The sequence below is a fragment of the Pseudonaja textilis genome, chromosome 11 (genome assembly GCF_049901715.1).
Source record: "Pseudonaja textilis isolate UNSWEBS1 chromosome 11, rPseTex1.2, whole genome shotgun sequence".
NCBI lineage: Eukaryota > Metazoa > Chordata > Lepidosauria > Squamata > Elapidae > Pseudonaja > Pseudonaja textilis.
The window spans coordinates 18,835,852-18,860,645 of record NC_142000.1 but is presented as its reverse complement, the minus strand read 5'-3'; the positions used below and the strand labels follow the sequence as shown (position 1 = coordinate 18,860,645).

Genomic DNA, 24,794 nt, shown 5'->3' with positions numbered 1-24,794 from the left:
TTGCATTTTTATAAAGGATCAGAAGACATTCCTGTGTCTTTTGTTGTAAACAATGATTCCAGTCCCCTTTAGCCCATGTAGGAAAGGGTAGATAACATCTAATTATTTGTAATTGTACACAAATAAAACAAGATTACAAATGAGTCCCAAATAAAGCTTCAAAATGTTTACAGAAATAAAAATGGTGTTTGCACTTTCTCATTTTATATTATTTATTTCTCTCTCTCCCCCGCCACCCCTCCAATGGCTCAAGCTGATTTAATGTGAAGAACATGAATATGCATTGGGAGTGTTAATTCTTTGGGGTTTTGAAAATTCTTACAACCACATAATTAAATGAGTGCCTTTAGAAATACTGATAAAACCCATTGCCATTCAAATATACGTACAAGACAACAGGGCTGAAAGCTCCAGGCATCAGAGAATACTTTGGCCACCAACCAGTGCTTATCACAACATTTCCATCTTGGAAGATAAAATTTAATCATTTTTATTTAAATATAAATCAGAATTAATGCCCTTTTCTTTTCTTTTTCTTTTTTAAGAGATGCAACGAACTGATCAGAATATCTTTATTTCTGGAGATACTTTGACACCATTGTCTTTATTTAAATTTCAGCCTTTGTTGTTCTTTTGAGGGTCTCTTTTTAAATTCCTTTTCTCATCCTTGCATTCCTTCCTCTGCTCTACTACAGGGTGCAAGTGGAAATTACTCTAGGTCTCTGACCCAAATTTTGCCCAGATCAAAGACGTTTCTAATGGATGCTTAGGCTGTTATTATTATTGTTTTTTTTCCAAGGGATGAAACCTGCATGAAAGAACTTTCTCCTCTCATGTTCTAAATACGGAAAATTGAAACTCTCAAATATCAGACTTCAAGAAAAATAGGTGTCTCCATTGTTGTACCTTTTCTCAAACCATATGCCTCTGCTGTCAATTTTTGCCTACATTTCTCTCTGATATCATGCCTTTTTCAACCTCTTATTTAACAATATGTGCTTGTTGTTTGGACTTTTCTTTCCAACTGTTGACAACTCAGAGAACTGCAAATATTTATTTATTCATTCATTCATTCACTTACTTACTTATTTTCTTACTTATTTACTTACTTATTTACTTATGTATTTACTGACTGACTGACTTACTTACTTACGTCGGTTGGAACTGAGTCAGGACTAGCCCAAAGTCACCCAGCCAGCTTTCATGCTTCAGGCAGGACTAGAACTCCCTGTCTCCTGGTGATTGGGCCAAAGTCACCCAGGCAGCTTGCTTCCTTAGAGCAGAACTAGAATGGGATTGGACTTTGGGCTTCGTGAGTTCTAGTCCTGCCTTAGGCACAAAGTCAGGTGGGTGTCCTTTGACCAGTCGTATTCTCTAAGCCCTAGGAAGGAGGCAATGGCAAACCACTTCTGAAAAATATCTCCAAGAAAACTGCACACACACACACACACACACACACACACACACACACACACACACACGCCAACCGAAGCCTCCCAGATGCTTGAAACCTCAGCTTCCAACTTCAGATGCCACCATCAAGATAGGTGGACCTATAAATCTCAAATATCCTGTCTTCTGTGATAATGTAATCCGTACTCTTCTTACACAGATTGGAAGCAAGTTAAGACTTAGAAGGAGGAGTCATTATCATGTAGCATGAAGTTTTTAAGAAAAGATTGGACAACCACTTGTCTGAAACTATATAGGGTTTCCTGACCAAGCAGTGAGGGGTTGGATCAGAAGACCTTCTTTAATTAATTTCTGGTTATGATTTGACTATTTTCCTCCTTCTTTGCTGGTATTTACTCCATCCTCCCTTCACTTTGCTAAACAAGTCTGATCCTTTCCAATCCTAGTAAGACTGCTTTCTGATATTCGTATTTTATTTAGTGGGTTTGCATTTTCCAGGAACAGTTGTTTGTAACCAAATAAACAGAGTCTGAACTGCTGGTAATAGCTATTAAAGTGGAACCTTCCATTAATTTCTCTGCCAAAAGTAAACAGTGCTTGCTTAAATTAGGAGACAATAATGTGGTGGATTCTTTTAAAAAAATTATTATGATTATATTTGCCCATTTAGGATATGCCCTCTAAGCTCAACGGCCTTGCTACTATTTCTTTAAAGGAAATTCACAAACGGCACCAATTAAATTCTAGCAATCTAATTCTTGTATGTCATTTGTGTTTGTAGATATACATGAGAGAGAGAAGAAAGAGATAATGAGTATTATTGGGAAAGCTTAATTTAACTTGGCAGTTGTTTGAAAGGGTAGCTTTGAAATGTTAATATCAGTAAAATTCCATGAGAATTTTGTGGTTACCTTTCATTTTTCTTATGAATCTGTCTGTCTACCTGTAACAAGGGAAAACAACCTGGACTTAGAGATTCTCTGTCATCCAGGTCATATAAATCCTTCCATTCTCTACCATTCAGTCAGAACTGAAGAAGCTTCTTGGATGAGAAACAAAACATCTTCAAGGAAAAACAAAGGAAATCCAGTTGCCTTTTGAAAATATCATCTTTGGGACAACCTGGGCTTATAACTATAGCTGTGATTCTTGGCTATTGACTATGATGGTTAAGACAATCAGAAACTGAAGTGAAAAGTATTTGTGGGACATCAGATAGGCATCTGGCTGGGGAATTCTGGGAATTGATGTCCACATATCTTAAAATTGCTAAAGTTGAAAAAAAAAACTGCACTAGGCAACCCTGGTAAATGGTATTGAGACCATAACTGGAAGAAACCAGCAGCTTTGAAATGTGACCTGAGGTTTCATTGGAAGCAAGGATGTCCACAAACCATGGTTAACCCAAAAAAATCCAGATGATGCTCAAAACTCGTTTTGATGTGTATTGCACCTGTGATCCACATCAACGACAGGTATAGCTTTAAGTGCACCCTTGCTGCTGTCATCACCATCATTTTGACTCCACCCCGTAGACATTGTTTATTGGAGGGAAAACCACCATTCACAAGGAGTTTAGTTATGCTTAAGGTAACTGCAGTCTGTTGTAGAAATTATGGCATACTTCTGTCAGTGGGTTTATTCTAAGCCAGATGAAACCTGGGTCCAATGTAACCTTCCATTCCATGTATCACTAAGTCAGACTAAGAGTTGATTAAGAGCTCACCGATGACTACAGTCAAACCCTCATTTCATTCAACCACATGTCCTACTAGATAAGAGACGGGTCAACACAAATATGTACAATTAAAAGCAGCTGTGTGGTGTGACACATACAGTACAGCAACTTGATCAATTATTTCACTTTTTCTCTAGTTTTTGGTGCCTACAGAACAATGTTGGCTCCACGCAATTGACTGGACAGTGGTCTTGGCAAGTTTTCAGAAGTGGTTTGCCATTGCTTGCTTCCTAGGCCTGAGAAAGAGTGACTGGCTCAAGATCAAGTAGCTGGTTTTGTATCTAAGGGGGATGAGTCCAGATCTCCAGATCTCTTAGATAGCTGGTGTCTTCACCACTGTTTCCAAACTGGCTCTCTCCAGCTGTATTTGTTAGCTGGGCCAAATGAATCCATCAGAAGTTCAAAACTGGTCTTCTGCTGAGATGGTCTTCTCTTTGCTTGGGACATTGGGTCATTATTTCAATGCAATTTTTCAACCCAGGTATAGATGTAGCTCCCTCTCGAAACTCACAAGGAAGCATGTGAGTCCAAAAAGATTAATCCTGAGTGTTGATCATTTCCACCCTGGGCTTGTTGCGCAGAGCTGGCATCTCACACACTCTGAGACTGGCAATGCGCATCGCATTCCAACAAGCTAATTATAGGATAAATGCTGTCACTTAACTAAGCAGCAAGCATGTCTTCTCAGCATGGAGCTATCATATTATATACTTTTTTCTGTCTGTGGTGTAATTAACAGGATGAAAATATTACTGCCAGACGCCATAAAAATTAATACATTATCTTAATTGTCTTTTCGGCTCAGGTAGCACCTAACTTTAAAAAAAAAAAAAAAGCTGTTCTAATTCACTCAACCTTCTCTCTCTCATTCTCTCTCTCTCTCTCTCTTTTTCTTTCCTACTTTCTCCTTCTCTCTCTCTCTCTCTTTCTTTGTCTCCTTTCTTTCTGTCTCCTTTCTTTCTTTCCTTCTTCTTTCTTTCTTTTCTTCTGAAGATACCATTGATCCTCCCCACTTTTTACCCTTTGATCATTTCTTTCAATTTCCCTCTTCCCTCTTTTGAACTCATCTTATAAAATCATCCTTGAGATTTATTGACTTGTGCTGGGTAGTAAAAGTTGCACTTGTGTCATCTTTTAAAAGAATGCTACAGGAAGGTTTGATAGGGAACAGTCCATTTTTTTGTGTTTAGCATCCTGTTTCCCAGGCTGGTGATACGACTGTATATTTTACTTGAGCCATATATCTATTTATTTAAACACACAACCACACACATACAGATTTACATTTTCTTTTTAATTTTGAGTCTGTGCATCAGATTTTTTTTTTTAAAGTCCATGCATCAGATTCTTTTAAAGAATGTTTGTAGTCAGCTGGAACCCACTTTTCTGATGATCTTTTAGAAATTATGATTTTTTTTCCCCTGATTTTTTCCCATAACAATTTAGAAAAGCAAAGTTAGTCACTTCCTAGGCACATGTTAGATTTCAGCAGGAAAACTTGTAAGGGGGCAAGAGGCTAAAACATCTGAAGAATGGTTGCAGGAATTGGGTATGTCTAGTCTGCTGAAAAGAAGAATTTACTTCAATTGCAGTGTTCCAATATTGGAGGGGCTACCATAAAGAAGAGGGAGTCAAGCTATTCTCCAAAGCTCTGGAAGGCAGGACAAGAAGCAATGGGTGGAAACTAATCCAAGAGAGAAGCAACCTAGAACTAAAGAGAAATTTTTGAACAATGAAAACAATCAACCAGTAAACGGATTCCCTTCAGAAGTTGTTGGTGCTCCAACACTGGAGGCTTTTAAGATGACACTGGAAAGCCACATGTCTGAAATGGTTTCCTGCATGATCTAGGGGTTGGACTAGAAGATCTGGTATTATATATGTGTTCTACGTAAAGAAGCTTTGTGGGATCACTCCCTCTTTTAATGGTGCATTTAATGTTTCCCAAATCCAGACTGATACCCCATCCCTGTTAGAATTAGCAAGCCAGTAGCTAGACATAGAAATGGTGAAGGTCAAAAGGTGAGCAATGAAGTGGTTGACCAGAAATAAACCTAGACGCCAACAAACCTGACACAGAATTTCAGATAGCTCCTCTGATGACAACTCAACATTCACGTCATGATGGATCCCGCTTAGTTTTCTTTTGACTCATCCCTAGGTAATACTGATGGTTTTCCCACATGTTTCTCCAAACGAAACTTTTAAATTCCACTCATTGCTTTGAAAACTCGAAGGGACGGCGCTGAGAGTATTCAAAGCCAGTGATGAAGAAAGTCTGGGTCTTGCTTTGCTTTGTGACCAAGGCAATCTCAAAGCAATAAAACAACAAATGCATTAGAACAGCCCGATGTCTTCGGCACAAGAGAAAATACTTCTGCAAGGACCAACTCAAATGGAATTCATTAAAAAGAAGGCTGCACAGGTAGTTCTCAATTCATGACCACAATCGAACCCAAAATTTCTGTTGGTAAGTGAGACAGTTGTGAAGTGAGCGCTTTATCACCTTTCTTTTTTTGTATTTTTTTTTTATTTTTAACAACAAACATAAACACAAAACATAATACATAAAACAACAAATAAAATCTTCTTTCAATTGTACAATGTGTCAGTTGGTACATATGTCCTGTGCATAATATCTATAGTCTTTCCCTTTTAGATTTACATTCATAGTGCATTAATTAACTTTTCATATCATCTTATATTATTACTATACAATCATTAGACCTTGATTTCAATTCCATATTATCCTTTAGAGCATATCTCAATTCTTACTAAATTGTTATTCAGATTATATTTTATTTAAAAATAATCATTTATAACATATCATTACTTCTATAATATACTTCAATTTCTTACTTTTCTATTTAGCCATTAATAGAATAAATCCCATATTTTTATAATACACTTTTTCTTCTTGCTCTCTAATTGCTAGTGTTAATCTGCTAATTCCATTATTTTCTTAATTACTTCCTCCTCCATCCGAATTTTCTCATTTCTCCAATTTTGAGCAAGTTTGTTCTAAGTTTGAATGACCAACAAAATAACTATTGTAAGTTGAAGACGGTCTGTGTACATGCATAAGATACAGAATTGATTTATTTTATATTCAACATAATACATCCATTGTTGGGATCTTTTTATTTTGAAGTGGCTTCACAGAAAGTTAATCATAAAAATGGATCGGTTCAATGATTATGTTGGAAGGCTACACCTGTAGCCATACTGGAATTGCCAATTCTGTCTCTGTATGTCAAGTGAAACACTCGGGTTACAGGAAGAAAAACAAGCTACCTCTTAAAAAGAGAAGAATGCCAGCTTAGTCCCTTGAAGCAGGTAACCGCGAACAGGGATTTGGGGTGTCTATCTCCATGTTGACAGCAGGAGCAACACAGATGGTGAACAGATTTTACACATTTTTTTCTCTCTGGAAGGCATCCTCCATGTCCATCAGGAGTTCCCAGTCAGATCCCAAAACTTGCTGAGTGATTGCTTTGAGAGAATGAGATGTGCTGAAAACACCGGAATGACAATCCTGTGACAATCTCTGGAGGCACAAAAGTTACATCTATTTGATGCTGAATGTTTTATTTTACTTTATTGGTGGAGCTGGAGACACCTGAAAACTTTTTTGTTGGGCTCTTCTTCCCTCCTTTTTTTTTTTTTTTAAAGGTCTTAGACATTTCTGGATTGTAAATAAAATAGAGTAGCGTAGCGTAGCGTAGCGTAGCGTAGCATAGCATAGCATAGCACAGAATAACAGCAACGGAAGGGACCTTGGAGGTCTTCTAGTCCAACCCCCTGTTTAGGCAGGAAACCTTACACCATTTCAGACAAATGGTTGTCCAATCTCTTCTTAAAAACTTCCAGTATTGGAGCATTGGGTAGATAATTGATTGCGTATTGTACCCTATGACTATCATTAAATGTCATACCTTACCTTGACTCATACCTCAACTCTTTTGATGAATGTATCTTTTCTTTTATGTATACTGAGAGTATTTACACCAAGACAAATTCCTTGTGTGTCCAATCACACTTGGCCAATAAAGAATTCTACTCTTCTATTCTATTCTATTCTATTCTATTCTATTCTATTCTATTCTAGTCTAGTCTAGTCTAGTCTAGTCTAGTCTAGTCTAGTCTAGTCTAGTCTAGTCCTCCCTCCCCCCTCTCTTCCTCCCTCCCTCCTTCCTTCCTCCCTCCCTTATTGTACCCTATGACTATTATTAAGTGTTGTATCTTATGATTCTTGACTCCTGATGAATGTATCTTTACTTTTATGTACACTGAGAGCATTTGTACCAGGACAAATCCCTTGTGTGTCCAATCACACTTGGCCAATAAAGAATTCTATTCTATTCTATTCTATTCTATTCTGTTCTGTTCTGTTCTGTTCTATTTTATTCTACTCTACTCTACTCTATTCTACCCTCTCCTATTCTGTTCTATTCACAAGTTCTGGAGGCAAGTTGTTCTACTAATTGTTCTCACTGTTAGGACATTTTTCCTTAGTTCTAGGTTGCTTCCCTCCTTGGTTAGTTTCCACCCATTGCTTCTTGTCCTGCCTTCAGCTGCTTTGGAGCATAGCTTGACTCCCTCTTCTTTCTGGCAACCACTTAGATATTGGAAGACTGCTATCAAGTCTCCCCTAGTCCTTCTTCTCATTAGACTAGACATACCCAGTTCCTGCAATTGTTCTTCGTATGTTTTAGCTTTCAATCCCCAAATCATAACTAAGGAACCTAAGCACGTGTTGCTATGTCTCCTAAACTGCTCAGATAGCTATACTGTCTTTATTCATCACTTCCTATTGTGTTGTCCTCTAGTTACACTTTTCCTATGAGAAGGAATTCTTTTTCTTTGGTATGCCTCCCCCGTGACTTCGATGCAAGTTTCTATCACAGCATCTCAGACCATGCCTGATCTTTCTGCCCTGCCTCTGGAGCCCTTCTCATTTTGACACCGTTATCCAAGAGCAGGTTCAAGCTTTTGAGCTGGAATAACATTTCTCTTCTGATTATGCTTGAACCTGTTGGAGTAAAACGCTCTGAAACATAATTTGTGACAGGTCATGGCTTTGAAGATCTTATCAGTCACATTGAGCATTTCAGGAGCATGTCAAGCAGCTGGAAAGAGAGAGAGAGTAAGAGAAAGAGAGAAGGGAGAGATGGAGAGAAAGGGAGAGAGAGAGAGAGAAAGAGAGAGGGGGGAGGGAGGGAGGGAGGGAGGGAAGGAGGGAGAGAGGAATACTTGAAAAAAACCTGTACTTCTATCTTTTTTTTCCCAGCTGCTGTAGCAATCTTTACAGCAGATGGATTAAGGAGACCCAACAATAATTTTCTAATAGATGGTTTCTCCTGGCTGATTTTGAGGAAAAGTTGTAGAGAGCAACAATTGAAGATGCTTATCTTCATTCTGGTAGCAGTAATCAAAAGGAGTGGAAGATTATTCTTGAAACCCTAAAGATCAGTTGTCTAGCACAACAGAGAACATTGGACTACATGAGCCACTGGCGGAGGGCAATTTATGCCTCCGTCTGTCCAGTCTCAAGTCTGGAAAGGAACAACCACATCACTGACCAACCATTTTCACAGGGGAAAAATCCACTTATGTCTGACAGATGATTATGGGCACCAAGTTGCTGTCAACTCTTAGCAACCACATAAACAGATCTTCTCCAGGGTGATCTATCACCAGTCAGGCCTTTTAGGTCTTCCAAAGATGCATTTGCACCCAACCATAGCAAAATGTGCTCCGTTAATCTCTCCCCCCCACCGCATTTCTTTTTGTCTGGATTGGTATAGGGGGCTCCTGCTTGAGCAGGGGACTGGACTACTAGAAGACCTCCAAAGTCCCTTCCAACTCTGTTATTCTCTTAAAGCAGGGGTCGGCAACTGGCAGCTCTGGAGCCGCATGTGGCTCTTTCATCCCTCTGCTGTGGCTCCCTGTCTCTCAAAATATGTATCACACCTGCCAAGGTGCAACATCCACCCAGCATGTGATTGATTGAGTTTTTTGACCCCCGGTAGGCTAACCATGGATAAATCCAAGAAAAAAAAAGTTTCAGAAGAAAACCGAAACTTTAATTCAACTATATATGCCACTTTTGTGGCTGCTCAGGAAGTAGTCAGGCACGGGGAAAGGTTTTGTGGCTTTCTTTTCTGTGGAAAGAGGTTCGAATGGCTCTTTGAGTGTTTAAGGATGCCGACCTCTGTCTTAAAGGCAATGTTCCACTCAACCCAAATGACTGCTGAATGACAAAGGATCAAGATGCTCCAAGGTAGTCCTTTTTTCTGTTTCTGCCAACCTAGCAGTTCGAAAGCATGTAAAAATGCAAGTAGAAAAATAGGGACCACTTTGGTGGGAAGGTAACAGCGTTCCTTGCACCTTCTGGCATTTAGTCATGCCTGCCACATGACCAGAGACGTCTCCAGACAGCACTGGCTCTTCGGCTCTGTAATGGAGATGAGCAGTGCCCCTTAGAGCTGGAAACAACTTGCACATATGTGCGAGGGAAACCTTTACTTTTATGGGTGGGAAAAACAGAATAAGAGAGAGGGAGTTGTTACGTGATATGGGAATGAGATGGAAGGACCTCTGTTTAGAACTGAGAATTGCATGGTTGCAAAGCTGGTAATGGGAAACAGATGTTACGTAGCTCGGGACATGAAAGATAAGTATCCAATCACAGTGCAGAAGGCTGAAGTTACTGACATGAGGTGACCCTCTCCCACCTCCTCCCCAGAAGAGTAGCTCCAAGGTCTTCTAGCCACAGTTCATGGCTGATGATGACCTCCAAACAGGGTTAGGTATGCTATCTGGCTGCTATGGAAACTCGAGGAGATGGGAGTTAAGGTGTAAGTTGAGGGCACGGAAGGTTGAGACAAAGGAAAGGAGAGCCTATTTAGTAATTTGAATTGCCTACTCAAGGACTTGAACTAATCTCTCTGGGTTTTAGCCTAGATCATGGCAGCATAATTGCCTGGTTATAAGAGGCTGGTTAGAGAGAGGTCGTCTAATGCCCTTTCAATCTTCTGAATATAAATCCATTTTTATTAAATTCAATGTTTCCTCTCCGGACTGCAAAAAAAAACCCAACAACAATATTTGACCTTCTGAGTGGGAAGGAGCAGGAGTTTACCTAGTGCTCTTCTTATCTATAAAAAAAAAATCTTTATGAATAGAAAGTGATCTTCATCCCGAGACCTTCTCAACTTCAATATTATACAGAGAGAAAAAATCAAGTTTGAAGGCAGGGACAGAGGAAGAACTGAGAAGGGCTGTTTGTCATCTTCTGGGATTCATCACCTATGGCTAAGATGGAGAAGACAGAGGAGGGCAAGAAAGTCGGGACATGAATTGAGACATTTGTTTTTTAGACGTCAACTCAAAATTGTTCTATTTTTATTTGTTTGTTTGTTTGTATCCCAAATAAGAATTACAGATAAGTCAAGGTGGAAAAGATACCCAACATATCTTCCTCTTCTTCTTTCCCTCCCAAGAACAACCCTGTGAGATGGGTTGGGCTGAGATAGTGGGATTGGCCTAAGGTCACCCATTTGGCTTTCATAGCTAAGGTGGAACTAGAACTCACCGTCTTTGGGGGATTGGCCCAAAGCAAGGGTCTTCCAACTTGGCAAGTTTAAGACTGGTGGACTTCAACTCCCAGTATTCCTGAGCTAACATGACTGGAGAAGGAAGTCCACAAGTCTTAAAGCTGTCAAGTTTGAGGACCCCTGGCCCAAAGTCACCCAGCTGGTTTTCACATCTAAGGAAGGACTAGAACTCCCAATCTCCAGGTGTTTGACCCAAAGTCACCCAGTTAGCTTTCATGGCTAAGGTGGGACTAGAACTCACTGTCACCTGATGATTGGCCCAAAGTCACCCAGCTGGCTAGATGTAAATGAGATGTAAAAACATAATTCCTTTTTTTTTTTTTAGTAGTGAAAGAAATCTCAAAGGACAGATTTAAAAGTAATTCCTGTGATTTGTAGAATATGGCAAGATGTTAAAGATGTTAAAGTTGTGGGCAGAAAACTTGAGCCGAAATCTCTCAGTGATGCCACCAGAGGCCTGCTGGGATCTGAAAGAGTTTGAAACTGGGAACTTGAAAATAATCCAGATTTTTTTTTAAAAAAAAAATTGATTTGAAGGGCTGCATGAGGAATGACTTAGTCTGCCAAGTCCAGTTCAAATAAAACTCCAGAGAGGAGTTTCAAAGCTCATAAAGATTCCTTTTCAATGATTTCCTGATGAGTCATAAGTACAATGGCGATATTTTCTTGACAAAAATGAAGGACAGACTTGAATAAAGGGGGCAACACCAAAAGAGGATCACAAGGATATTTTTTTTTAAAAAAAAATGTTTATGTTTATAACTTTGCTTTACTAAGGAAAATTCAAGAGCCAAACCATGAAAATAAATAACAGAATCAAATAATTCTAAAGGGCAGCTTTCTGAAATAAAGGGCTGTTTTTTATAATAAAGGACATATGTCTGTTATATTCATAGGTGAGGGCCCTCTATTGCGAGAATATCAACTCTGTCTTTATGGGAAGGAGTTTTGAGGAGTTATTTTAGTTCCCATAGCCCCAAATTTAAGGATAAACTAATCAAGGAAGCCGGCAGCAGATTATTGAGGACAGAGCTATGGGATGGGCAGTCTATCTTCAGAGCAGTGAACAAAACTCTCTGCCTTCACAATCAAAGAGAGATTCATCCCCCCATTGAGTTCAAATTGAACAGGCTGCCATTTTGTTTCTTGATGGAGACTGCTCAGTATCTTGAATGAACTTTGGCTGGTGTGAAATAGTGCTAATATTTAAGATGGCCAGAATTAGCTGAGGCCATTCAATAAGCTGAATCCATGAAAGGCTGATGCATACTTTTGGGGTTCTCACAAATAAGGTTGTGGAATTCTCCTAACAGGAACACAAAACGTTCTTGGATGAAGGAATATGTCAAAACATTCACCCCCAAAAGGAAGCCATCTTTTTGAGGCCAACCTCCTGCTCTCAAAGGTGCTTTTTCAAAGGGCAATTGGACTTTGTTTTTCCTTGAAGATGCCTTGTTTCTCATCCAACAAGTTTCTTCACTTCTGAAGAAGCTTCTGGATGAAGAAGTGAAGTGTCTTCAAGGAAAAACCCCTCCTTTCTCTTCCTCCTAAAACACATGCACAAAAGCAAACAATTATTTTTCCTTTCTGCCTTGAATCTTTTATGGGTGGGAAAACATTTTGAAACTGGATGGAAACTGGAGTTCCAAATCCCCAATGACCCTTAGAATCCCATGGATATATTTCATCGTTCTATTTGGGATACGAGCAATAAGGAAGGATCTTCATGTTTTCCTATGGTCCAAGTGGGAGCTTGTACCCTTTGCAGATCCTCCCAGATATGCTGGTTTTCTTTGTGCAGAAGCCACAGAGAATTTATACATGCTAATTTGCATGCATAAATACAAATTTGGAAACCAGGATTATAATTGAACTAGGAAGACCCCCGATGTACTTCAGCTAAGATCACATGAAGTGTTAATACCATTTATAATTCCTTGGTAAAGCCACACTTGGTTTTGGTTACCACATTATAAAAAAGATGTTGAGACTCTGGAACAAGTGCAGAGAAGAGCAACTAAGATGATTAGGGGACTGGAGGCTAAAATATATAAAGAACGGTTGCTGGAACTGGGTATGTCTAGTTTGATGAAAAGAAAGACTAGGGGAGATATGATAGCAGTCTTCCAATATCTCAGGGGCTGCCCCAAAGGAGAGGGAGTCAAGCTATGCTCCAAAGCACCTGAGGGTAGGACAAGAAGCAATGAGTGGAAACTAATCAAGGAGAGAAGCAACTTAGAACTAAGGAGAAATTTCCTGACCGTTAGAACAATTAATCAGTGGAACAACTTGCCTCCAGAAGTTGTGGATGCTCCAACACTTAAAGAAGAGATTGGATAACCATTGTGTTACAGGGTATCCTGCCTAAGCAGGGGGTTGGACTAGAAGACCTCCAAGGTCCCTTCCACCTCGGTTATTCTATTCTATTCTACTCTGTTCTGTTCTGTTCTGTTCTGTTCTGTTCTGTTAGTTGCCCAAGTGTTAAGTTCAAGGGAACAGCCTAAGGATGCTATTTGAACCTTGTTGTTAAATTTAAGTGAAACAATAAAACTACTGAACAAAGGAATAGGATGTCTAGGAAGGAAGATCCTAACACATCTGGATGAGACTTACTTTGAGGAGGCTAAAATGCCCCATTTTTCTGCAGCTTGTTTGCTAGAAAAGTTCACATCTGGTCCATCTAGATTACAATCTCACCACGCTGTCCTTTATTTTTAAAAGATGGTAACTTGGCACATACTACAAAGGTCTCACCAGGTGGTCTCCCCTCCACAGTGTGCACACATGGGCAAAGGTGGAAGTACACACCCATTGTACTCTTCCACAATTCCAGCTCTGTGCAATGTAAAAGAACAATCCCTCCGTTCTCCATAGAGAGCAATTCCTAAACAGTTTGGGATAGCTGGATCTGTAATGTCCTTTTTTAAAAAAAAAAAAACACAGAGTTTTAATACAAGGTAAATTAGAACTCGTTTTAATGTCTTTCGGGCAACTTTCAACTCCCTAAAAAGAAAAAAGAAATCAAATGTTGTGTAGCTGTGTGGACTTGTTTGTTCATTCTCTTCAACTTCTCTTCTCTGTTTTAGATCTGACTTGGGGTAATTTTAAGGCACCGATTTATCCGCCTGGATTTTTATGGCATGTTTGCATTTTTAACTGCCATTTTTCTACTGTAACTAAAACTGCCCAGATATTCTTTTTCAAATAATAATAATAATAATAATAATAATAATAATAATAATAATAAAGCAGCCTATTAAAAATCTAAATGAAGAAATAACCTTTTAAATGTACCCGCCTGATTATCTTTCTTCTGTCATGCAAGAGCATGGGCTATATAATGTTCCAGATGGCCGTGCGTTTCTGATTCATATTGGTTATGGTTTGTGTGCAAATGAATCCCTTTTGATCCGCGAGGACATTCTTCGATTCTGGAGCACCTCGTGCATAAGGTCTGTTTCTCCAAATGTTTCCAATTTTGATGATCAAAGAGCTGCCGCAAACAGGCTTGCTTATTTACAGCGACGTGTCTAGATCAAAGGTTAACCTCTTATGTATGGAATATTGGTTTTTCTAGCATTGGTTTAACACCCCGCATGCAGCGTGGTTAGGAGCCATAGCTTAAAGATACGCCCTCATCTTTAATAAAAAGGAAACAATGCTTCCCCTTATTCTCTGAATCAGGATATGCTTCCAGCAGGAAAGGATTTTGTGAATCTTGGCCTGTTCTTAGGGAGAAGAAAAAAAGCTGATCAAAGAGAAACTGATGTACCGAAAAGATTTAACTGAAGAATCTGATTTACTAAAGTTATTTGGGCAATTTCAGACCATGAACAATGGGCTGTTGAAGGCGAGAAGGGATATGGCTTGTGAGATTAACTCTTTGGATGATCTTCATCTAAACTAAACAGGCATATTTTTGAGGGGTCCTTGGTGGTTTCTGAGCTTGGTGTTTCACTACCCTACTAGGTAACTTCATCAGTGCTAGCGTGATGATCCCAATTGGGTAACCTAGCAGATACTCCCTTCTAGCACCGATTACCTAGTTTGGGTAGTGAAACTTGTACAAGAAAACCATCAAGTTCAGAGAGCACCAAGGACCTCACAGTCGTCGTCCTCCTCTCCACATGCCTCACTCCATTCTAGCACTGATGCTATTATCTAATTGGGTCATGAAATGTCTACAAGAAAACCAACAAGCTCAGGGAGCATCAAGGACCCTACATTCCTCCTCCTCCTCCTCCTCCTCCTCCTCCTCCTCTTCCTCCTCCTCCTCCTCTCCACAAACCCACTCTTTATTAGCACTGATGATGTTACCAAGTTGGGTAATGAAAACAACCAAGCGCAGGGAGCACCAATGACCCCTCATTTCAACTCCAAGCTACAATTTTTTTCTTTTATAGGCATCCTTCTTTCCTGAGATTTCCAGCCCTATGATTCTAGGATTTTAGGTTGGTGCTAGCCAACACAGATCTTTCTGAATGAGTCAGGAAACTAATTTAATGACCAAGCAGTATTCTGCACTCTATTTAACCATCCTTAGTATGGGAGTAATCCCACAAGAGATCCTGGGAAATCATTATTTTCTGATGAGGTTAAAGATTCAGAATTAATCCTAGCTCTGCATCCAAACAACTGGAAATTTCCACTCTGAAACACTCTTAATTCTAGAGGCTGGAATTGCCTGAGATTGGGAGATGGCCAAGGCACAATGTTGGGTGGTGCTGGAGAAGTTAAAATATTTAAGCCATTAACAGTGCTTTTTTTTTTTTTCCTCCTTCCCCTACCCCGAAATGGGAACAATGTGCATCTCTGTTGCTTGGAAGGCTGTTACAAAAATTCAGGGGTCTTGAAGGTTGACACAAAGAAGGTTGGGGCATATCCGTGGGTCCCAAATTAACCACCTCTGCTTTGATCTGTAAAAATTCAAGATCAAAGGCACGTTCATCTAGCATTCCATTTAGTGCAGTGCTCAGTTAGATGCTTCAGAAAGCCAAAAGTGCAAGACGATGATCTCTGCCAATATCGTTTTCCAGAAACCTGGAATTAGAGTAATCCTGATTTTAATACTCTGAAATTACATATAGAAATCAGGAATGCTAGCCACTGGATACCTCCTTTAAAAAAAAACCCTGGTCCAGCTGCCCCGGCTGCTAGCACCTCGTAAGGGCCCCTTTCCAGGGTTACAGGAGAAGATGGTCAACAGTTTTGAAGGTGGAAGAAGGCAAATAAAATGGTGGAACCATCTTCTAGGAGAAGGGAAACACTGATTTCAAACCTCCATTGCCTTGTGGCTATATCAATTATTGGAAAAGGCTTCAAGAGTTCGACCTCAAGGCAAAATCTGGAGTGGGAGTCCCAGAAGCAGTTCGTGGCTGTGTACAATCACGTACTGGTAACCCCTGCGATGCAGTCGGAACTAATCGTATTGGCTCTGTCATTCCATTAGACTGTTTCAGTGACATGGACAGGGGGAAATCTATTGCTTGGGTAACAGTTTATCCTCCATATGAAATTACCCAGGCCTCGTGCTCTGGAGAGGACACTCCGGCGTTGCATACAGCATTGAAACAACATGGGAAGTGGTAGTTACCAGTTTCATAGCATGATACCATAGTCTCTAGAGACTAAAGGATGCCATTTCGATTCAGTAGCCACTGGAGAATCAATTAATACAGTCCCTGTTTTCAGCTAAGGTGCAGGTAAAGTCCTTGACTTGCAATCCTTTCGTTTAGCAACTTTTTGAAGTTACGACGGTGCTGGCAAAAGTGTCTTTATGATCCGTCCTCACGGCTATTGCAGCATCCCTGCAGCCCAAATTCAAGCGCTTGCCACCCAGCATTCATTTATTCTGGTTTTGGCATCCCAAGATCGCAGGATCAGGATTTGTGACTCTCCCACTTGAATTCCGACTAGAAAAGCCACTGGAGAAGATAGACCTGCTTAAGGATTGCATGATTCACTTCACAACTGCAGCAAAAATGGTCATAAAATAAACAGCAAGGCTCCCTTAATGGCTCCCTCACTTAGCAGCAGAGGTGCCGGCCCTAATTGTGTAAGAGGAGAACTTATGGTGATAAGGTTATCTGAGGGACCATCTCTTGCTGGTCACTTCTACCCAACCCACTAGAGCAGGGAGGCAAGGAATCTTGTGAGTCTCATCTCCTAAGGAGATACATCTTGCAGGATCCAGAAGTAGGGCCTTCTCTGTGGTGGCTCCTTCCTTCTGGAATATCATCCCTCTGGAAATTAGACTGGTTCCCACTCTCTTTTGGTAGGCTCTGATTCTGCCTACAATCCAAGGGGAACCCAGAGTGGGATGGAGCCCATTATATGGCTGGTATGAACACATGTAGGGACATGATGGCTCAGTGGTTAAGATGCTGAGCTTGTCGATCAGAAAGGTCAGCAGTTTAGCGGTTCGAATCCCTAGCGCTGCATAATGGAGTGAGCTCCTGTTACTTGTCCCAGTTTCTGCCAACCTGTTACTTGTCCCAGCTTCTGCCAGTTCGAAAGGAAAAATGGAAGTAGAAAAATAGGGACCACCTTTGGTGGGAAGGTAACAGCGTTCCATGCGCCTTCGAAGGCTTTTAGTCATGCCGGCCAGATGACCGCAGAAACGTCTTTGGACAGCGCTGGCTTTTCGGCTTTGTAACGGAGATGAGCACCAGCCTCTAGAGCCAGAAACGACTAGCACATATGTGCAAGGGAACCTTTACCTTTTTATGAATGTGTGTTATCGCTGGAGTGGGGGGATTATTATTTTATTATTTTTTATTATTTTTGTTTCTTTTATATTGTGCCCCGTAAGCCACTTTGAGTTACCACGTGCGAGTAAGCAGCAATATAAAATTTCTAAATAAATAAATGTGTCAACCCAGCTTTAAAACGTCCCTTCTGTTGGGCTACAGTAGCTCCGTAGTTTCCTTCCCAGATGTATTCACAGCAGACTCGGCCAGCTGCAGTCCCTTTCTCGCCAACATTAATCATCTGCACAAATTAGAAATTTGGAATGGAGTCGTCTTTTAGCGTGTTCCCCATCCAGGCTGAAATAATTCCATTTCCTTTCTGTTTTTCTACGCAATTCGAAGATTAGTAACACTGTAAAGCATCTAAAAGAATGTTAGAAGCTTCCTGCTGCTTTGAGTGCTACGTTATGTAATCTTTGGAATAATTTTTTCTTGGTCCCACTGGTGTACGATAGCAAGTCATTAAGTCATGGAGCTTATTAGTATGCCTGTGGGAAACATTGATTCTTCTTGACATCATACTACATTTTTCAATAAATCAAGTGAATATATATATATGTTTGTGTGTGTATTCACTTGATTTATTGAAAAATATTATATATATATATATATATATATATATATATATGTGGATCTTTGGTTGTTCGGGTTTTCTCCGCGTAAGATTCAAGTATCTAGGCAACGTTTCGATGAAGTCTCATTCATCATCTTCAGGCTTCTGTCTCGGCTCTGTGCTTCTCAGAGTAATGTGAGATTGCAGCTGCTTCCTCCTTTTAACTGCCAGTGGGGGTGGGACTTGATTGGGTGGGGGCTTGGCTGTGTTCTGATTGGGTGGGGTGTGTTCTCATTGGTAGGGGTTTGGTTGTGTTCTGATTGGTTGGGGGTTAGCCGTGTTCTGATTGGTTGGAGCGTGTTCTGTTCAGGTGGGGCTTGGCTGTGCTCCGGTTAGTCTTAGTTGCTGGGGGATTTGAGCTGGTGAGTTGTGATCTTGCTGTTTGGCTTCTAGTTCGTGGTCCTGTTGCATCTTCATAGTGGGTGTCGGTTTGCTTCATGTATGGCTCGGAGGGGTTTGAAGTGGGTAGTGATGCAGCTGTAGTGCAGCTTCTGGTCCATGGTCGTGTCTCATCTTCTGAGTGGGTGAGAGTCTGTTTTCTACATGGAAGTGTGGTGGTGGCATCTTGTGTGGCTCTCATGGGTGTGGGTCTGGTGTCCTTCTTCATGTTGGGTACTCGTCTGTTCATGAGGGCGGGTTTCCAAATGGCTGGAAGGCGGGAAGTGTCATCTCGTTTGTTCATGCTGTGTGGGCGTTTTTCTATCTCTATGGCTTCTCTGATTATTCTGCTGTTGAAGTGTTCGGTTTTGGCGATAGTTCTGGTGTTTTTAAAATCAATTTCATGTCCTGTGGCTTTGAGGTGTTGGACCAGGGAAGAGAGTCGTTTCTTCTTTTTGATTGAGTTCTTATGTTCTTCAATGCGTGCATTTATTCTTCTGTTAGTTTGTCCAATGTATGTGGTAGGGCAGGCAGTGCAGGGGATTTCGTATACTCCTTGGTTTTCTAATTCGATTTTGTCTTTGGGGTTTCTTAGGATGGTGGATATTTTTCTGTTTGTGCAGAATGCTGTTTTGATGTTGTGTTTTTGGAGGATCTTGCTGATTTTGTCTGTAGTGCCTTTTATATATGGGAGGAGGGCTTTGCCGTTTTCTTGTTCTCTGTCTTGGATTTTGGTTGGGGTTTCTTTTTGGATTAGGTGGGTAATCTTCTTTCTTTGGAATCCATTGGCTGTAAGTACGTTGGTGAGAGTGTGTAGTTCGGTTTTTGGTGTTGTTCATGGCTAAGCATTTTGTTCTGGAGATGAGTGTCTTGGCTACGGAATTGATCTGTGCTGGGTGGTGGTGTGAGTGCATGTAGATAGCGGTTAGTGTGTGTTTTCTTCTGGTAGATGGTGTGTCCTAGGGAGCCATTGGATCTTTTGTATACCAAGACATCTAGGAAGGGAAGTTGGTTGTTGGCTTCTGTTTCCATGGTGAATTGTATTTTGGGGTGTAGGCTGTTGAGGTGTGTGAGGAAGTTGTTCAGTTTTTCTTTCCCATGTGGCCAGATTATGAAGGTGTCATCTACGTATCTGAGCCAGAGTTTGGGTTTGTGGTCGTATTTTCTAGAGCTTGTGTTTCAAAGTGTTCCATGTAGAGGTTAGCGATGACAGGTGAGAGGGTGATCCCATGGGTGCTCCTTCTATTTGTTTGTATTTTTGTCCATTGTAGGTGAAGTATGTATTGGATAGGCAGTGGTTGGTTAGATCTAGGATGTGCTTGGGGAGTTGTATTTGTTTTGGATGGCTGTCAAGGCTTCTTTTATTGGCACTTGGGTGAAGAGGATATGACATCGAAGCTTACTAGTAGGTCGCTGGGTTGTAAGTTTTGTTTCTTTATGATCTCGATGAACTGGAATGAGTTTCTTACGTGTGAGTTGATGGATTCTGCATAAGGTTGTAGTTGTTTGGTGAGAAATTTGGCTAGGTTTTGTAGAGGTGAGCCTATGGAGCTGACTATTGGTCTGAGTGGGGTTCCTTCTTTGTGTATTTTGGGAGACCATAAAGCTTGGGGCATCTGGATGATTTTTCTCTGGGTATGATTCGTTGCTGGATTTCTTCACTGATGGGGAGGCTTTTTATTTTGGATTTGGTAGTTTTTCTAGGTAGGTAGTGGGGTCTGTCTTTAGGGGTTTGTATGTGGGGTCTTGGAGTAGGTTGGTTAGCTTGGTTTGGTAGTCAGATGTGTTCATAACCACTGTCGCATTGCCCTTGTCTGCTGGTAGGATTATTATGCTGGTGTCTTCTTTCAGGTTAAGTAGTGCAGTTTGTTCTTCTTTGGATAAGTTGCTTTTGGGTGGTTTGCTAGTGCAGAGGATGCTGGTGATTTTGAGTCTGATTTTGTTAGCATCATCAGGGTTGGTTTTGGTCAGGCTGGTTTCAACTCCACATATGATCTCACATTACTCTGAGAAGCACAGAGCCGGAGACAGAAGCCTGAAGATGATGAATGAGACTTCATCGAAACGTTGCCTAGATACTTCGAATCTTACGCGGGAGAAAACCGAACAACCAAAGATCCACATATAAATACCCGCGAGAACCTCAGAAAATATATATATATATATATATATATATACACACACACACATACATACATATACATATACATACACACACACACATATACACATATACATACATATATACATATACATATACATACACACACACACACACACACACACACACACACACACACATATATATATATATATATATATATATATATATTCCTAAGTTTTCGTGGGTGTTTATATGTATGGTATTCAGCTTTGTTCGGGTATTTTCCCATGTCATTATAGTTGTGCTTTTAAAGTTGTAGCAACGTTTCGGCAGAATCACATCTGCCATCATCAGGCTTCTGTATTGTGTTCGTCTGTGAGTCAGACTTTCACAGTCGTTTCTGTTTTAAATTTGGTGCTAGCCATCTACTGTGCCAGAATGGTTTTTTCTTCATCGTGATTCGTTGGGAGTCTTGGTCTGTGTTTATTGGTCTTGGAGTTTGCTGTGTTCTGCTTGATTGGTGTTTCTAATATCTTCTGTCTGTTTTGTAGCTTAAAAGTCTAAAAAGAATAAAAATAAAATAAAACTAATATATTTAGGATCCACACGGTATATCCCGTCAATCTATATAATTTAATAATTTTCAGAACATGATGTACATTATGTGTTGATTTGAATTCAGAGTAGCAAGTTGGAGAACATTACTCAAATTCTTCTTGAGTTGACTTCTAGCTTAGCTCAAGCTACTGTTCGCTTTGGTACTGCCAACTAAAAATTCTGAGCATTGCAGCCAGATTAACAGAGTTGGAGGGGACCTTGGAGGTCTTCTAGTCCAACCCCCTGCTCAGGCAGGAAACCCTAAACAATTACAGACAAATTGTTGTCCAATCTCTTCTTAAAAACCTCCAGTGTTGGAGCATCCACAGCTTCTGGAGGCAAGTTGTTCCATGCTGATTAATTGTTCCATCAGAACATTTCACCTTAGTTCTAGGTTGGTTTTCTCCATGATTAGTTTCCATCCATTGCTTCTTATCCTGCCTTCAGCTGATTTGGAGAATACTTTGACTCCTTTTTGCTGCAGCCCTTCAAATATTGGAACACTGCTCTCATGTCAACCCAGATCTGACCTTTACAATTTGTACTATAACCTGAACCAGAAAAGAATTTGAAAGTCCTTAGGGTCACCTCGGACGAGACTGAATGAGTCTTCTAAATATTCCATTCCCAAGCTGAGCGCTACAAATTTCAACTCCTCCCTGCACGTTGATTTCCCAACACAGCATGACAAAAAGTGTAGCCCCCAAGCATTAATTATCATATTCTTTTTTTTTTTTTATAACAAGGAAGAACAAAAACATTATGCCCTTCTGACTGCCCCATGAGAGATCATCTTCAACCGCTTGTCAACGGCTTGGAGTAAAGCATTTGCAAAATACACATGGTGAGCTTTCAGGGGCTTCTACTCCACCATTCTTTCTCCCCCCTCTTCCCTTTCTCTTTAATCTCAGAAGTCCAACCGTGATGATGAAGGTAGCTGTGACATTTCCAATTTTGCATGCACCAGCCCCGTTCCCATCTTCTTCCCTGGTGCCTCTTACATGGTACAGTAAGTCTCCACTCCTGGCAATAATTATAGCCTGAATAAAATGAACGGAGTAATAGGAGCAAAGCCTTAACTGTAATTGCCTTTTTATTATTTGCTAACACTTATTCAGTCATAACGTTAAAAAGAGAGAGCGAGAGAGCAAGCAAAATATTCCATAATTGGTTGACAATTGGAAGCTATAACTAAATTTCCCAAACTATGATATTGGTGGGAGGGAGTCAGGTTTCTGTTTTGAAGCCATTATTCATATTTCTGATTAAACAGCTGGAGGAATAAAGTAAAATATAAACACCGCTATGGTTCATCTGCCCAAACATCCAGATTTGGGGATTTTTCTTCTCCACTCGTACAACAGAGACTGTAATTTTATAAATTGTAAAGTCTGACAAGGTATCAGATATAATTTTGGTTTTTTTAACTGAATAAACAATTTTAACTCTTAATTTTCCATTCAAATGGTAAGAACCTTTGAATTCTTTTGTAAGGAACAACACATGCTTTAGTTTGCAGGCATTCTCAGCTTTAGTTCTTAGCTGAAGAAGCAGATTTAATTGGGAAAAAAAGTCTTCCTGGCATCTCAAGATATATTAATGATCAGTGTTAAATCAACCTACTCTCTGCCCCAGCATTAGATATTTTACTTACTTTCTAAGAAACTAATTTGTTTAAGGAAGAACCTTAATTTACTTTGTTAGGATTTTATTTTTTTAAAGGAAGAATCATTTGTTCAGTGAAGCCAACATCATAGACAGAAGATCTAAGATTTATCCTTGGCCTTTATCCTGGAAATGATGCTGAATATAAAGGTTGGGTAAACTTTGGTTTGATACCACGAAGAACACCATTAAATTACAAGTACTTGAGAAATGTTCTGCTCGATCCAACCTAGCCCCATCTTCCAAGTATTGTGTCTGAGATGATGGTTCATCAGATGGATCTAGAAAGGTCATAAATTTGAGATCAAGACACTCTACTTCTCCTGTTGGTGCCCTGCATATTACATAGAGATGGATTGACCTCATACCTGGATGCCAACGAAAGAAAAGAGCCCAAATCCTCGATTCCATTGTGGGGTCTTATCTTGCACTGTGTCTTCTGGGGACCTTACAATGTGTACAACAGAGAGTGAACATGATGCCATTTAGGTTAATGTTGACTAGAAATTCTAGCAACGTAATGATCTATCACCCTCTCTCTTCTGATGAGGTTTTCATACTTCTATTTTCTTTTAATTAAAGTTTGTTTGTTTGTTAGATCTTTATTACAATCAGTGGAAAGTTCTGGCTTTCAAGACATGAATGAGTACGTATCCACAAACATGTGTGGCTCTTGTTGTCATAATTATCTAATGCAACAAGCTCAGGAATCCAATTAATAATTAACTTAATCAAACTGATTGTTGTAACTTCCCAAACCAATCCCTTTAACATTTACTTCGTGTTTGAAGGATTTGTTTGTGTGTTTCCTATGTGTGAGAGAGATGATGAGATTTTTTTTCCCCTGTAATTAGCTCCTGGGGGATAGCTTATTCTTAACAGTTAAAGCATAATTGCAGCCTATGATATGTGAACAGACTAAGGCTAGCGTCTGAGAAGCTTAATTGTATGCAACAAGTAAGGCTGAACTACGGTGACAAAGATAAAAGCTTTCATAAATAAGAAAAAGGGATTTTTTTTTTCCACCTTGGACATTTCATGGCAATGATTTTTGTGGGACAGATCTGGAGAAGAAAAGCATAGTTAATGGTTCAAAAGAGATGTGAACTGCAATGAAGCAAAGATTCAGGATAGAATGTCACATTACAAATTCCAGCTAGAAATTAAATGACACCATCTCCCTTTTAGCCTGCTTCACAATATTCAGAAAACACCAGATCCCCCAGAACATCTGTATTCTAAATTGGGTATCCGGTCCAGAAATGCACACTGGTACGTTTGCATAAACCATGAAGAAAATGGATTTCTTCTCACCCCTCACTGAAAATGAATGTGAAGGTTGGAACCGAGATGCAAAGAACTGTGATTTGAGGACAACTGTAGACAAGATCAGCAGTCCAAGTCAAAAAAGAATTTGGAGAGTCTAAAAGCTCATGATTCGTTGGGATTGGACATATTGTTGTCACCTTGTATTGGAAGGTATTATTTCCAGATCTGCATTGATAAGTAAGTTGTGGTTTGCCAACTCTGAAACACTGAAACAACTGATAGAAAAGAATACTTAATATTTAGTATTTTTTAGTATTTATTTGATTTGACAATTGCTTACAAGATACAGGTATAAGAACAAATATAGTTGTAGCTCAGGGTTGAATTGTGGGGTCCTTGGTGCTCTCTGAGCTTGGTTGTTTTCTTGCAGACATTTCATGATCTGCCCACGTAACATCATCAGCGTAAGAAAGTAATCCATCCCTCTAGCACTGATGATTTTACCTAGCTGGGTCATGAAACATCTGCAAGAAAACAACCAAGCTCAAAGAGTTCCAAGAATCCCACACATTGGAGAACATGAGTAAATTGCTTCCAAGCTTCTGAACATGGATCATAAAATTATGAAGACCTTGATTGACACATGATT

At 40.0% G+C, this 24,794-nt stretch overlaps 1 long non-coding RNA gene across 1 annotated transcript; it reads left to right on the top strand.

Annotated features, from left to right (window-relative positions):
* Positions 1–14,107: 14,107 nt before the first annotated feature.
* On the top strand, positions 14,108–24,412 carry LOC148124852 (uncharacterized). Its single transcript, XR_015744915.1, has 3 exons — positions 14,108–14,222; positions 21,958–22,055; positions 24,065–24,412. It is a non-coding gene; the product is annotated as an uncharacterized LOC148124852 (long non-coding RNA).
* The last annotated feature ends 382 nt before the right edge of the window (positions 24,413–24,794 follow it).